Here is a 16,275-nt window from a genome sequence, read left to right as displayed (position 1 = left end):
TCATCAGCGAAGCCGAGTCTAGTTGGAGGCCGGTAACAAGTGGTGTCCCCCAGGGGTCAGTACGGGGCCCAGCCTTGTTTAACTTCTTCATCAATGACCTGGATGAAGAGTTAGAATGTACCCTCAGCAAGTTTGCTGATGACACCAAACTGGGAGGTGTGGTAGACACACCAGAAGGCTGTGCTGCCATTCAGCGTGACCTGGACAGGCTGGAAAGGTGGGCAGAGAGGAACCTGATGAGGTTCAACAAGGGCAAGTGCAGGGTCCTGCACCTGAGGAGGAACGACCCCATGCACCAGTACAGGCTTGGGGTGGACCTGCTGGAGAGCAGCTCTGTGGAGAGGGACCTGGGAGTGCTGGTGGATGGTAGGTTGACCATGAGTCAGCAGTGTGCCCTGGCTGCCAAGAAAGCGAATGGGATCCTAGGGTGCATTAGGAGGAGTGTGGCCAGCAGGTCGAGGGAGGTTCTCCTTCCCCTCTACTCTGCCCTGGTGAGGCCCCATCTGGAGTACTCTGTCCAGTTCTTGTCCAGTTGTGGGCTCCCAGTTCAAGAAATATGAGGAGCTACTGGAGAGAGCCCAGCGGAGGGCTACGAAGGTGATGAGGGAACTGGAGCATCTGACCTATGAGGAAAGGCTGAGGGAGCCTTTGTTCAGCCTGAAGAAGAGAAGGCTGAGAGGGGACCTAATAAATGCTTATAAGTATATCAAGGGAGGGTGTCAGGAGGATGGGGCCAAACTCTTTTCAGTGGTGCCCAGTGACAGGACAAGGGGCAATGGGCACAAACTGAAGCTTAGGAAGTTCTGTCTGAACATGAGGAAGAATTTCTTCCCTCTGAGGGTGATGGAGCACTGGAACAGGCTGCCCAGGGAGGTTGTGGAGTCTCCTTTTCTGGAGATATTCAAGATCCGCCTGGACAAGGTCTTCTACAGCCTACTGTAGGTGACCGTGCTGTGGCAGGGGGGTTGGACTAGATGACCCACAGAGGTCCCTTCCAACCCCGAACATTCTGTGATTCTGTGATTCTATTTTACAGATCTTCAGTGCCCTGCTTCTGTGCAGTAACTTAGAACTCTTGCCTGGATTGTCAGTATGGTGTTATTATGTTACTTGTGTCTTGTGCTCCTATTTAATTTTTTGCAATGCATAACTAAAAAGTAAATATGGGAAAATATTTCTTAACAAAAGGCTGCTGATGTATTTACTTCCTCAAAAAGGAAACAAGCTGAATCATATAAAGGCATTTTTAGCAATTCACAATTGCTTCAGGTCATGGGTTCATTTTTCTCAAAGCTAAGAATTTGAAGAGGACATAGAGTTTAAATCTCTGTTACTAGATTTTTGTTACATTTTAATCACAGTACTTTGCCTTTTCATCTATTATCACTTCACTGTGAAGACATTCCCCAGACTCCTAATACTCTCCATCTGCCCATCGGTGTCCTGCAGTGCTCCCAGGGTGATGGTGTTGCAGGCCTCACAGTTGGAGTAGGCTGGGACATAGTTCAGGTAATGGTAGACCAGTCAGACCAGAAGTATCATAGCATCTAAAATTTCTTGTGCTGCTGAGTAAAGAGTGTATCATTTCATCACGTATAGCCCTTCAGTAAACTCCAAGTTACCAGCATGTTTTGTAATTCATTAGCATATTATTAGAAGTACGTGAATTCTGCTTAATTCATCCATAGAGAAAATTGCTAAATGAGCTGACATTATAAACTATTCCATTTTTAATGGAGTTTAGAGATTCAGTAAGAGCATTCTGCTTTCAAGTATTCGCTGGGAATGTGACACAATGTTCAAGAACCCATTGTACCAGAGCATAGGCAGCACACATAACAGAAAGATAATCCCTACTCTGAAGAATTCATAACTTCAAAATCAATCAGTGAAAGAAACTGTGCAGGAAGCATGGGGTGACAGCTAGAATCATGTTCAACAGTGTTGTAAAACAAAGAGGAATTCATGCCTGGACGAAAAGCAGGACAAATAGTGTTAAGATATGTTTCTGTCGAGTAAATGTGTACACACACAACTTAAGAATGCCTTGAATCAAAGATTTGGGCTGTATACATTCTCATTTTGACTTTTCTAACCAAATTGTTGTCTCCTTTTCTTGTGTTTTGGCCCCAGAGAACTACTTTGAAAAGAGTAGGCACTAAACTTCTTCCTTTATAATTCTGGACTCTAACAGAATTGCCAACGGGAGGTGATAAGAACATGTTTCACTCTCGTAGTATAAGTCTACTACTCTCATAGTTGTAGCAGACCATCAATTGGACAGTAAGAAGGAAGTGGAGTTATTTTTGATCTTCTAAACCTATTGTCATACATCCTCACACACATAGCATGCCTTCATAAAACTTCATTATGCACATTAATAAACATTAATAAAAGTTAATTGTACATGTCCACCCAAGATTCCAGCACTTCCTCCAGAATCATGACAACATGAACTTTCAAGGTCTGTACATGCTAGGAAAAGGCAATGATATTAACAGTTCTACAATTTCCCTAAAAATAGACTGGTTTCTGAAGTGTGGGGCCATTACTGACATTAATTTGACAGGACCAAGTAGAAAACATGCCTGACTCTATCACTGATGTTCATCCCAGCAACCAATAGCTACTTAACCAACTGTTGGCGCCTGTAGGAGGGATAGGCACTTCCAGAAATGGGTTCATCCCATTTTAAGATAGCTAATTAATCTGTGGAAGGAATCACCCTTGAAAACCAAGAAGAAAAAGAGAATGAGAAACATGATTAAGACCATGTGCATTAAAACAAATAAAAACACAGTAGGATTTCACACTAAATGTGGAAAAAAAAGAAGTAATAGATTGCTTGTGTTTAGAAAGTCAGTCTTTAGAAAACCATAGATCTTACACATTTCTCAGTATCCTAACATTTTCTCTTCCAAAATTTTTTTTTTATTTTTGCAATCTGTTGCATTTACCTTTAATGGGAAAAAAGTGTTCAATACAAAGTATAAATGAAGTGTACTTATTTTATACTCAATGGGGCCCAGTGCATCAGCACTCTGTGCACTAATATACTTGAACATGATGTGCTTACTCACACAAATGATGTCAGATATCAGTGGGACAACTTATATCACTAAATGTTGACAGATTTTGCTTTAATTTCTTTGAAATATGTTTACTGCATTTATCAGCACTTGCTCAGGCCTCTCTGAAATTATTTAAGGAAAACCAAAATAAAGGAGTACTTTACTTACAATGTTTCCTCAATGGTAAATCCCTTGTCTTAGTAAAACAAATTTCAGGGTTTTTCTCACCTGTCCAATATCTTCTGCTGCACAAAGATTTCCCAAAAGCTGCTAGAACTTTCACAGTAATGTTAGACAAGACGTAATGAAAAAGTATTCAGTTTGAAGTGCATGATGAAGCAAAAGAGAGCTGCTGATTCATCTCCCTTGAACGGTATGATTGGCAGCTGTATTAAGAAGGCCAAGTCCATCTTGCTGTACCACCAAGACAGATAGTTTCCATTCCTGACCAAATTGAGATATTAATATCATTTTTTCAAGCTAGAGAGAATGCTGAAGTTGACCTACCAACCTCACTGCATGTTAATAAAAAAAACATTCTATCTTCCATCCAACTTTCTAGTTCTAATGAATTCCTCCTCCACCTGGCTTATCTTGCTCTTTTGTTCCATTTAAAGAAACACGTTCATTTTATGTCTCTGAAAATAGAGATAATATTTCTTATTTTAATAACTCATCTTTCTAGTTTATTTGTGGTATTTGAATAAAAATTTCCAACTTGTAGAGGATGCTAACTGTTGCTAAAAAGGAGGAGTAAATTACATCCCCATCCACCAAATAGTGCTAATAATCTCAGCAGATGTCCACATGATTTAATGGCCCAAAAAGCCAATGGAAGCACTTTTTTACGTCTAGAATGTGCTGAATCAAAATTTACCGTTAGCATTTATCATGAAGGAAACCACATGAGAGGAACTGATTGCAACACTTGACATAAAAATTCAGCTTCTTGATGAATATACAGCTAGTGAATGTTTTGGAGGATTGCACAAACCACACTATAACTTAAATACACTATGAAATCATTGCATTGGTGAGGCAAGATACACACAATGGCCAGGAATAATGCTGGAAGCTGAGCAAGCAAAGCTGAACTTTACCTGTGTTGCTTCAGTGCTATTTTCCTTGTGGGTAATATACAGACTCAAGCTGTTTCCTTGAGATCTGACCATGTACTGTGGCTGCTTGAGCTCTTACTCAGAAAAACATACATGCTGGATCACCTGTAAAGGGAGGTGACATGCATATGAACACCAGGGAAACAAAGAGAAGACAGCACAAGGTCAAGCTTTTTCTCTGCCTCGTTATCTAAAGATTGAGGTCATCTGTACCCTCAGAAAAGTCCAGGGTTTCAGAACATGTTTGAAATCTTTGACCCATGTTTCATCTTGGTGTTACAGGTAAGTAAATGTCTTCAATTAGGAAGGTGGATGGTGGAAGAACAAACTCTGTTTAATTTTATCTCACAGAAAAAGCCTGCCTCACAGCCCATCCACATGAAATTTTTCTTGGGTTATGACTAAACAACCAAAGTTAGGCAATCTTTCATAATTACAAAAATTGGAATGAATTTTAGTGATCTGCCTACCTCAAAAAATCTTAATCTCTATAATAGAACTTGCCTTTTGATCAGGAAAAATTCTGTAACCTTTACATTTATGAATAGTGAATACAACATATTTAGAGGTACTGTCATTTCACTCATGTAGAATACTATGTAAATTCATTTCCACAAACCAGCGAATTTTAATGTCTTGTTGACCTCTTGGGTTGAAACAAATCCCAGAAAGCTTATTTTGTAATCAATATATCAGGTATCTGGTCCTACAAATTACCCCCAATGGTTTTCTGCATTTTATTTTACTAATGTTCTGTGTAAAAAATTCATACTTTTGAAACTTGTTTAAGGTTAACTGTTGTTAATGTTCTTTCTTAATTAAAATATTCATTTTAAAGTTACCCTCAGTTAGAATAGTTGGCTAAATCTTAAGCTGAATGGTACAGATCACATTTTATAAAGCAATCAGAAACAAAAATTATGCTTTATACCATGGATAAGTTATTTTTAATATTAAGTCTCAAGAATGAAGTTTGCATACTCCTGGAAGAATTTATCTCTGTATCAAGGAGCCTATAATATTGTGATTTGATGTTGCAAAGACAGTAAAGCCTGCAGAACTACTTTATTGGAAAGAAACTGAGCAAAATTAGAATTTTAATGCTGTCTTGTTTGAATCCTCATGTTTTCCAAAGGGTGACACCAATCCAATTTTATATTCAGGCAATACGATTTAAAAAAAAAAAAAAAAAAAAAATGAAAAAGAAAAAATGAGAAAATGAGAAAAAAACCCGAAAAGTTATTTTGATGGAAAAAAAATAACCTGATGTCACCACATTGTGTTGACGTGGTGTGGAGTGTCTATAATTAACATTCCTGAAACTTTTGATACTATATGCACATGAAATACAGTGAGATGAAAGACACAAAAGTAGCAATAACCTCAATGACAACATCATACAACACAGCAGCAGCGCAGCAGCAGATATACTAGGATGAGTGTCCTGGGTTCGGCCAGGACAGAGTTAATTTTCACCAGAATCCGGGAAGGGGCACAGCCAGTGGGCTGACCCAACCCCAACCTGGCCAAACAGAGCCGGGTATTCCATACCATGTGCCATCACGCTGGGTTCCGGTGGGGGGGCGGCGCGGTGGAAACTCACTCGCGGCTTGGGAGGGCTCAGCGGCAGTTCGGTCCGAGAGCGCGGTTCTGTTCTGCAGGTTTGTTTTGTATATTCCCCTTTTCTGTATCGTTGTTGTTACTGTTCCCTCTGTTTGCTGTTCTGTTAAACTGCCCTTATCCCTACCCACCAGTTTCTGCCTCTTTTCTTTCCATTCTCCTCCGCGCCCTGGCGGGGGGAGGGGTGGCCGCGTGGCGCTTTTGTTGCTGGCTGCAGCTGAAACCAGAACAATGAGTTTGCCTCATCCTGAAGTTTGCTTAGAAGATTTGTTGTCGGACAGAGTGGAGTTCAGAGCTATCCAGTCATATCCTAGGATGAGATGTTGCTACAAATCAGTTGAAGCTCAGCTGTTTGTAAACTCAGCTGCCTTAAGTCCTGCAGGTTGTACTTTAAGCCTTAGTAGAACAATTCTGCTTTATCTTTGGCTTCTCAGAGATGTTTCCTGGGCACAGGTCTTATTTGTTACTCCTTCATGAGATATGGCTCCAGGTATACAAATCTCTTTGGAACAGGTACGTGGTATACGGAAGGGTGGGGGTATGTCTGGATTGCTGAGTGCGCTATTTTTGTAAATTGGATCTATATTTCTGAAAAGTATTAAGATCAAAGGTATGATTTTCTCTGATGTGAAGGTCCAGCACCTACCTGCTGTCTAGGTTGGTGAAATGTGATCTGGGTATTACAGTGAAAGCAAAGTCGCAAATGCTGGACCCCAACATCAGGTGTTTATCTATAACAGATACTGAAGGTACAGATGTACACTACAGTTCAGCTCAAAAACACTTCTCAGTGGATGACTCAGCCACAAAAACAACTCACAGCAAAGACAAGCCATAGCATTGCCCTGGACACTGCATGCCTTCATCACTTTTGTCACTTTCAGCAAGACTTTGAAAGTTGTGTGTTTTTCTTGTTAGGAAGATCCCTGTAGAAAGCCAGACATGCAGAACAACACGGTTACTCTACCTTTATCAACCACTGTTCATTCTGTCTCTTCAGGAGATCCTCAAGGCCATCATGACCCCCTCAGCATCCCAACCTAGCAAACACAAAAGCACATACAAAGGGCACTTGACCAACAAGTTGGTCAGCACTGCACATACTCCCTGGGCATGCTTACAGGTGCAGGTGGTGATGGTGCATGATTTCTGATGATGAGGTGTTTGCTCACACACTCTCCTTGCAAAAGCATCCAGCATTACTTATATGTAGGTATCTTGTGCACTCAGCATGGCACAGTCCAGCCCTGAAAGACAAGGATGGGAAGGCAGTAGGTAGAGTAGGAAATTATTTATAGCACTGAAAAACATCCAGGGCATTTGGTGCCATAAACATGCTCACACCCCAGACCTCTTTCATCCTCTCTCAGCTCTGCATTGCAGAAAGCTGAACAGAAATGCTGGCAGACTTCTTCTGCATTTACGTCCCTAAAAATATCATGAATAGATTGTACATCTTGGTGGAGGATAACCGTGGGTCTGTGGACATGCCCTTCTCTATCCTCTTGCCTTATTGAACCCAGCACTTCCATCAGTGGAAATCTTAGCTTGGAATGAAGGCACAGGGAAGTATTTCTCATCATCCCCACCCTTCAGGGGTATAGTTATGGGAAAGTGCACATGCACTACTGACACACAGGAAAAGGATCAGGGCCAGCAGCAACATATATTAAAGCTCGTAAATTATCTGGGCTTACTGTTTTTCTTCCTCAGATCCCTACCTGCAAAGCCTGTGTATGTGTCATAGTTTAACCCATCAACTGGCAACTAAACACTATACAACCGCTTGCTCACTCTTCCCCTTTCTCCCCAGCAGGATGTGGAGGAGAAATGGATACAAGGGAAAACCCGTGGGTTGAGATAAAGATGGTTTAATAAGGCAACAAAGGAAATACTACTAATGATAATGATAAAAATGAATATGCAATACAAACTATATACAATACAGTTTTTCTCACCACTTCATAACTGATCCACAGCCAGTCCCTGAGCAGAAATCAGGGATTCCCAAGATATTCACAAATTTCATTAAATCCCCAAAATGGCCAAAATCCTGAAAAAGTTTGAACTCCTGGAAAAGTTTGAACTCGCAGGCAAGACAGGATCTTAACTCATGGAAACAAGAGAGAGATGGCTTCCTGACACCTGGCCAACCTCCATTCTTAAACTGAGCATGATCTCTATGATATGAAATATTTCCACTGGCCAGATTGGCTGTCAGTCTGTCTGTGCTCCCTCCCAACTCCTGCACACCTGCTCGTTAGCTGAATAGGAGAAACTGGAAAAAGTTCCTGACCCCATAGCAAAAACATCAATGTTATCAACATCATTCTTGTACTAAATCCAAAAGACAGTAGCTACTGGGAGGAGAATTTATTCCAGCCGAAACCAGGACAGCACGTAAGCAGTACACTTGCCACAAAGGACCCCACTGTCTCTCATGGCTTGACACGCCTGACTCTACTGCAGCCTTGCCACATGGGCACACAGAGGACAGCTCTGAACTCGCCTCACCGCTGTGAGCTCAGGGAGACCTCAAACACGCTGAACGGGGTGTTCGTCTGAGTGCTCTGCTGGGAATAGCTCCTCACCCGACCCCAGCCAGCCAGGGAGATCCAGGGTAGATGTCTGGCTGCAACCGCTTTTCACCTCACTCGGCAGCCTTCTTGTCATGATGTCTGCTTAGAAGAGAAAGCTGCTTCTTTTATATAAAGAGATGTAATTCATTAATATTTTAATAAAAATGATTGCATAAACAGTAACCAGCCAGAGTGCAGGCAAATCAGGTAAATAAGCAGATTATATGTTGAGGTCATCTGACGTTAGCTCTGGAAGCTTCATAACGTGACAATAACTTCTTTACAAGACTTGGCATTGTACCAAACCAAACTGCAAATTTATGACAGGGAAGGAAATTAGAATACCACTAGTAAAAAAGTTATAGAAAATAAACCAAATTGGATCAAAGGACAGTGTTAAACAACATGAACCATTACGTTCCATCACCGTCGCATCACATCACCATCGATTGAAAGACAAAATTGTCACCCTGCTTTAATAAACCTACTCCATTCTTTTGTTCAAAAAACAATGATATTCTTTGCACCATAGACAAATGACCAAATGAAAAATGTTTTATGAAATAGAAGTGTAAAATGAAAGTGTAAAAATTACATGACATTATTTGAATAATATATAGAATATTATTGAAAGGTAATCTGAAAACAGATGAAATAAATATGAACATTGCAAACATAGATGCATACCAAATAATCTATGTCTATGTATAAAAAATATTAAAACTCACGTAACTTTATGCCATGATTTAAACTGCTAAAGCAGAATGTCAGTCCCTGGGAAAAGGAACAGAGAGCTAAGGTTGCTTTGCATTTCTATAGCATTCATATCTCAGTGCGCTTTTCAAAAGAATAAAAATATTTAAATATTCATCTTGGTTTAGAGAAATTATGAAAACAGGATGACATAAAATGAAAAACTGTTTCCCTTTGAGAGAAAATTAGATCAATTTCAGTAGTTATTTAACTGTTCATAGGAACAATTATCCTTCATGATGGAAGTGCGAAATGCAAAAATGAAAACCAAGTTAGACAATCTTAAGGTAAATGAGACTATCTGCAGTTGAGCTGAATATCTGATTGCTACTCAGAATAAAAGGCTGAAGATTAAATATTTATTAAAGTCACTTGACTTTGACTTTAGTGTTCAAATGGACTTATTTCAGAGATCATGTTAAATAGATTTTCACTGAGTCTTCAAATCCTTCAAAGCGAGCAGAAGGAAATTTTGCATATGTACAGAAGTATGCTTTATCTTGCATGTGAGAATTGAGGATGCCTTCCTAATTTTTGCTGGGAGTAAGTAATACATAAGCTATGGTCCAAATAGCCTACTTTGTAAACATCTATGAATGAAAACAGTGGGACAGATGACCACCCAGAATCTCTTATTTAAAGAAAGTAATTCTCTAGTTTTGTGAAACTTAATGCATCTGAGCATGTTTATACCAACTGATATGTTGACCTTTAAGAGTCTATTACTTTTCCTCAACTTGCAAATGTAGCTGGAAGTGATTGATGAACTATTTTATTTCAGGGACATCCATGAAGGAAATAGCTCATATTAGTACCTCTCCATTAAGAAGTCTACTCAAGTAACCTGAATTGAAAATGTTATGTGTTTTATGTGCACCTTTTATTGTTGAATTTTATGAACCACAATGTATAAAAGCAGTCATGAAAAGTATGTGCCATACAGTGAGATGAATGTAAAAGCAATTCTAATTTTTTTTCTGTATACTCCGTTCATTACTCCCTGCTCAGTAGCTTATTTTGCTGATCTGCATAGAATAGTCCAAGAATTGCAATATATTTCTAACGGTGCCTAAATTAAGCCTCTGAATTTTCAGTACTTTTCTCCTTGAACACAATACGTAAGGACAAAGTTTTCAATAATCCTATTACTTGGTACAGAAATAGTCTAGGGCTAGTGGAGTGTCTGATGCTTTCAACTTCCAATTAGTGACTGCGGTCCCTGCATATAAATTTGTGGAGTAGTTTAGCTGCAGTTACATTTATCAAACAAGAAGCAGAAACATTGCACATCTTCCAAGAAACCAGATTTTAAAGTTATTGTCACCTATAAATGATATTATTACTGAAATCTGCTTCTCCCATTACATGTTGTGAATATAGAATACCTTGTGCTTCTTTAAGATAAATTATTCCCTAAAATGACTAGGAAACCAATGATAATATCTCAGATGACAGCTTAAATTGTTATTCATTTCTTTATTTGAAATTACATGGCTGCATATCAACACAAGTTATATTGTGCTAGTATTTTCCCTTCCAATGAGATTTTATTTCTTTGTGGATTTACAACTTGGCAAGTACCAAGCAATTTAAAACTCTTTCATCCTTTCTCTCCAGTACTCACAGACCTAATTTCTTAGCAAGGAGACATAAAGCAAGAGATCTCGATTATAGATAAATGTGTGTATGAATCAGGGATGAGAAAACTGAATCTATAAGAACAGAATCCTCCTACTTACAGAGTTAAGTTTGTAAGTATGGAACACTGTTGCAGTCATTTGGCAGAAAATAAACCTCCTTGTGTTCTAACTCTCCTCACCAGAGTGGGAGGCTAGGTGCAGCTAGGTTTAAATTCTGAGTGATATCCAATTTGCCACTGCCAGTCCAGTCATGTTTAATATGTACATTAAACTACCACGATTCTGGATACACTAATAGCAGTCTGCACCTTCAGTCCAGTCGTGCTCATGAACTAGCACGGCTGCACTCTAGGGTTCGGTCGCGTTCAGTGAGAAACTGTGACAACTGGCTACTTAAACAGTGCAGTTTTATTTGTGCAACAGGTATATAGGTTTTTCGAATTGCCAGTGATAGTGACTGTCTGCAAGAAAGCACGTGCAAATATGATGTTATTAAGTATAAAATGTGTGAAAAATGTTATAAATAATACAGCCTGGCTATAAATGTTAGGGAGTAACTCTCTAGAGAGATTTCTAAGATTCCGAAGAAAAGCGCTTAGTCTAAGTCTCACCCAAGGCATCCCAAGGGGAGAGAAGCAAGGCTCAGCCCATCGGCCGATCCCGGTTGTCAGAGGCAGTCTGAGATGGAGTTTCCCTGACTTGCTCATGGTGTTATCTTCTTCTCCAAAAATCCCCTATTTTGCTGGCTATTTTTATATCCTTTCTACATTTAAAGTGGAGTTTGAGTGACTGTAGTCATACATACCTTTTATCACGATTGGTGTAAACTTCTCTCGCTTCATGTTTAAAGGTATAGTTTACCAAAAATTGAGGGCTCAGACTCAGAGGAGTGGTCGCACCTTGGAGACAGGTAGCCTTCAGGATGGAGGTGTGTTTTGGTATTAAAATGGTATTAAAACGAGCAAAGTTTATGAAAGGATAGCACTTTGGCAAGGTTTTGAAAACCTGATGGCTCAGGGGGCCAGATGAGCTGCTCATCAGTTCTAGAGGACCATTTCTTCCCACTTTATTATCAAGGAGCATGGCCACAGAATATCCACTCCGCTCCATCCTCTATGGTATGTTTCAGGTAGTTGCTGTATTAGTAGATTCCTCGCACGCCTGCTGCAGCTGTGTCCCATCCTCAGAGCTCCTTTTGATTTTATGCTTTTCGTCAATGGGTGAACAATGCTACTTTTTCCATATAAACTTCAATTTTCAGATGTAAAACCTTAATTTTACTAATAATTCCACAAACACCTTCTGCGTTTGGAATTGATCCTGCTGACTTGGGAGGCAGCACTGTAACTTGGATAAAACCTTCCAGGGTGATTTTTTACCTGTTCATTAAGACAAAAAATACAACAGTTATTTGTATTAGGATAAAACATGGAGGGGAAAAAAAAAAGTGGCATACATAATGAACATCTTGCTGAAGCATTGTTTAGCATTTGTGCTTATATGAGGGTTTTGCTAATGCAATATTCAGAGTATACTTGTTGTGACTAACAGCTGATGTGTTCACAAGAGAACAGGCTAAGTGGAGCAGAAGATTGGTACAAGGTGCGCAGTTCTGACAGAGGGGAATAACAGAGAGAATCCTGGTGAACACAGGGGGACACTGTGTCCTTGAGGTAGATATGAGGCAACGACATCCATGTCAGAATGCATCAAAGGTTCAGAATTGTTTGAGAAACAGGAAAAATCTCTTCAGTAAGTGTTTTAATTAGTGTGACTTGTTTCACCTCTGCATAAAAAGGGAGTCAGAACCAAATAAGTTTTGTATAGACATACAGGATATTTTTGTGTGCCAGTGCACCGTTGTGGGCATGCACATAAGAACATCTTTTCAGGCAAAGTGTGTCAGGGCTATGTGTTGAAAAATAACCTGGCTGAGTCTTTGCCATTTGTGGAGGCCTAGCCTTGGTTAGCAGCCAAACTCCCACCCATGTTCTCACTTGCATCCCCTCAGAGGGACTGGGGGGAAAGAGCAGGGAGACAGCAATGAGAAAGCTCCTGGGAGAAGCACAGGGACATCTCTTACCAGTCACCATCACTGGCAAAATAGATTGTATTTGGGGAAAACCAACGTCATTTATTACCAATAAAAATAAATATTTAATTAGTGATTTGAGTAGAGGGAAACAAAAAGCAAAACATTAAAACAACAACTTTCCTTCCCCCTTTCCCAGGCTCAGCTTCACTCCAGACTGCTCTACGCGCTGCCGAGGAGGCCTCACACTTTTCTCCTGCTCCTGTGTGAGTATCTGCTCGGCCATGGAGCACCCTCTCCTGCTCCTCTGACCCTAGTGTTCGCAGGGTTGATTCTCACATTTTTTTCCTCACTCCTTTCTTAACCGTGTTACCTCAGAGGGTCCTCAACCACGGCTGCAGGGTTCAGCCGTGCCCTGCGCGGGGTTGATCGGGGCCAGATGGAACCGGCTGTGTCCGGCCCGGGGCAGCCCCGGCCTCTCTGCCCCTCACAGGGCTGCCCTGCATCCCCCGCCAGTGCCTGGGCCAATGCCTGGTACAACACCGAATCACGCCTGTGAAACAGGGTCAGTTTTGGACTTTCCTAACTGTTGTGCAATCAGATGTACTTCGTGGACTTTTGAATGCTTATGCCTTAAAAATGTGATGAGAAAGGCTATCTGAGATCTGCAACAGCTATTACAGATATATCAGCAGATAGCTGTCACCATTTAGAGCAGGACGGCAATAAACAGAGTGGCAGGTGCTCGCTATGAACCCCTGCCCTCCTGCCAGGGGAAGGGAAAAGGAGGAAAACGGAGATAGACTTAAAAACTAGAAATGAAAACAGCTTTACTAATAATACCAATAATAAGAGAAATAAGGCAAAACATACCAAACCCATAGTGAGTTTCCTGGAGTTGGGTGCCGGCACCCTGGGGTCCCAGCAGCAGCTGCCAGGCAGCACCAGGAAGTCCCGGACTGGACTCATCAGTAGATGGGAACTGGACTCAGGAAGGCATGGATTGGAATCTGGATCAGGATTGCGGGCAGAACAAGGAACAGGGTCCTCTTCAGAATCTGGCCATGGACAAAGAAAGTGAGACCCTCATGATCCCCCAGCTTTAAACCAAGTATGATGTATATGACATGGAATACCATGGAACAGTTTGGCCAGCAGGAGCAGGGAGGTGATCGTGCCCCTGTACTCGGCACTGGTGAGGGCACACCTGGAGTACTGTGTTCAGTTTTGGGCCCCTCACTACAAGAAGGATATTGAGGGGCTGGAGAGTGTCCAGAAAAGGGCAATGAGGCTGGTGAGGAGTATAGAGAAGAAGTCTTACAAAGATCGGCTGAGGGAGCTGGGGCTGTTTAGTGTGGAGAAGAGGAGGCTGAGGGGAGACCTTACTGCTCTTTACAACTACCTAAAAGGAGGTTGTAGTGAGGCAGGTGTTGGTCTCTTCTCCCAAGTAACTAGGGATAGGATGAGAGGCAATGACCTCAAGTTGCATCAGGGGAGGTTTAGATTAGATATTAGGAAAAATTTCTTTACCGAAAGAGTGGTCAGAGATTGGAACAGGCTGCCCAGGGAGGTGGTGGAGTCACCATCCCTGGAGGCGTTTAAAAAACGTGTAGATGTGGCACTTCAGGACATAGTTTAGCAGGCATGATGGTGTTGGGTGGATGGTTGGACTTGATGATCTTAGAGGTCTTTTCCAAGCTATGATTCTATGATCCTATGATTCCATGATACATTGTGAGGGGTGGTGGGGTTAGGTGAGATGAGAGATATGGTGGAGTGTTTTTTCTGAATCTGAGTAAGAAAAGACTGTCAGCAAATGGCTTAATAAGATAACTGCTTTAATAAGACAGGATAAAGAGAGGAATATAGATAGCAAGCAAGTCTTAAATCGCTTCATATGCTGGTCACCCCACCTTCATGCAGGCTCAGAGGGAGCCCAGATACGTTTTCCCAAGGCAGAGAATATCCTGCCTGTGGAGGGAAATTTTTCCTTTTAGTTATTAAAGCTGATAAAACATTTTCTTACAAGAAAATAGATCTGTTCCTAAAGGGTGTTCATATGACAACTTCTTGCTGCACTGTTGGATGAAGCCAGGGCCATGAAGGTAGTGTAAGTGCCAGTGCCAAGTGGCAGCTGCCTGCAGGGTCCTTTGTTACCACGAGCTGGCTGAAGTTAATCTGCGACCACCACAGCACGGGCCTGACAGTCACACTGTATGCAGCATGGCACAGGCTCGGACCTACTCAGATTAAGTGCTGTGTGGATCTCTAATTCCTAAATGTGCAACGGTCTCCTGGTCAGGATCAATGCAGCTTGTAACACGAAATACCAAGTTTCATGCCACTCTTCTGTAATCCAGTCCTTAGTCTAACCAAAGTGCTTGGGTACTGAACATATTGAGCTCACGAATTAACTATTAATCCCCCTTGGTATTCCTGGCTAGATAATTCTGTGGCCTTAAATTCTGTGCAAGAGGTCATCCTCTGACTAACTACTTGCCACATGCATTCTCCAGTAAATAGTAGAGGCAAACTGTAGAAAGCATTCTGGAAGTCCAGTACTGCATTTTTGAGTGTTCATGAACAATAAAGTTTCAAGACTTTTTTTTTTTTTTTAAATAATAAAGTCAAATGTGTGTACCCTTGGCTCAGTCAAAATGGAATTACCAGTAGTGTCAGCTATAAAACATCTCTTTTGCTTCCTTTCATTGACTGTTGTATAACATTGCCGTAACGTGTTAAAGCAATGATTATGGTTCACTCAGTTATAGCTGCACTCCAGTGATGGCTAAATAAAGCTTTTCTATAGCTGTTCTGAATGAGGACACAGACACTGGATTTCTTTCTAAAATATAGTGTTATTTTGTGTTCATTTATTTGGAGTTATTACAGAATTTCTTGCTCCTGATGAAGGAACCATCATCTATTTGCACAGCTAGCACATGTACTGGTCAACAGCCTGAGAGGGATGAAGGTGTGTGCATCATACAGCCCAAAGACCAACACAAATTCAACTCTAAAAAGTAAGCCATCAGAGATATTTGTCTGGAAAAGATCCTTGTTTTATTTATCTGAAGTCTCAGTAAGGCAGATTAAATGTCTTTCCTCCCTCAGCTTGGCTCACTGAAGTTTTACCTTCCTGCTGATCATTTTATTCTGCTGAGCAGTTCCCTAGTTTTGACTTGCACTTCTGACAGGTTGTGACATTTGGAGTCCCAGCTTATGTCTGCTCATGGGGGATTGTAGTAGGTTGCTGCATATTCACTGTAGTAGCAGAACATGTCCATGGACAATTTCATGGAATAGATGGTGAACTAGATGACCCACAGAGGTCCCTTCCAACCCCTACCATTCTGTGATTCTGTGATTCTGTAAGTGTAATTTTGTTCCCAAGATTATACAGTGATAATTGTTCATCTGATCACAGTGTTTGTAAACTTATATTAGTCTCTGAATTAGTTA

General features: G+C 41.0%; 1 long non-coding RNA gene across 1 annotated transcript in view; it reads left to right on the top strand.

The window, feature by feature from the left end:
- LOC142360611 (uncharacterized) overlaps positions 1–16,275 on the top strand; it is a 91,843-nt gene that overhangs the window by 57,897 nt on the left and 17,671 nt on the right. The window contains exons 2-3 of the long non-coding RNA XR_012763249.1: positions 13,013–13,079; positions 15,697–15,836. This is a non-coding gene — a long non-coding RNA (uncharacterized LOC142360611). The remainder of the gene's footprint in view (positions 1–13,012; positions 13,080–15,696; positions 15,837–16,275) is intronic.

The sequence above is a fragment of the Opisthocomus hoazin genome, chromosome 2 (genome assembly GCF_030867145.1).
Source record: "Opisthocomus hoazin isolate bOpiHoa1 chromosome 2, bOpiHoa1.hap1, whole genome shotgun sequence".
NCBI classification, from domain to species: domain Eukaryota; kingdom Metazoa; phylum Chordata; class Aves; order Opisthocomiformes; family Opisthocomidae; genus Opisthocomus; species Opisthocomus hoazin.
The sequence above is the reverse complement of the archived record's forward strand: the minus strand, read 5'-3'. Positions and strand labels throughout refer to the sequence as shown.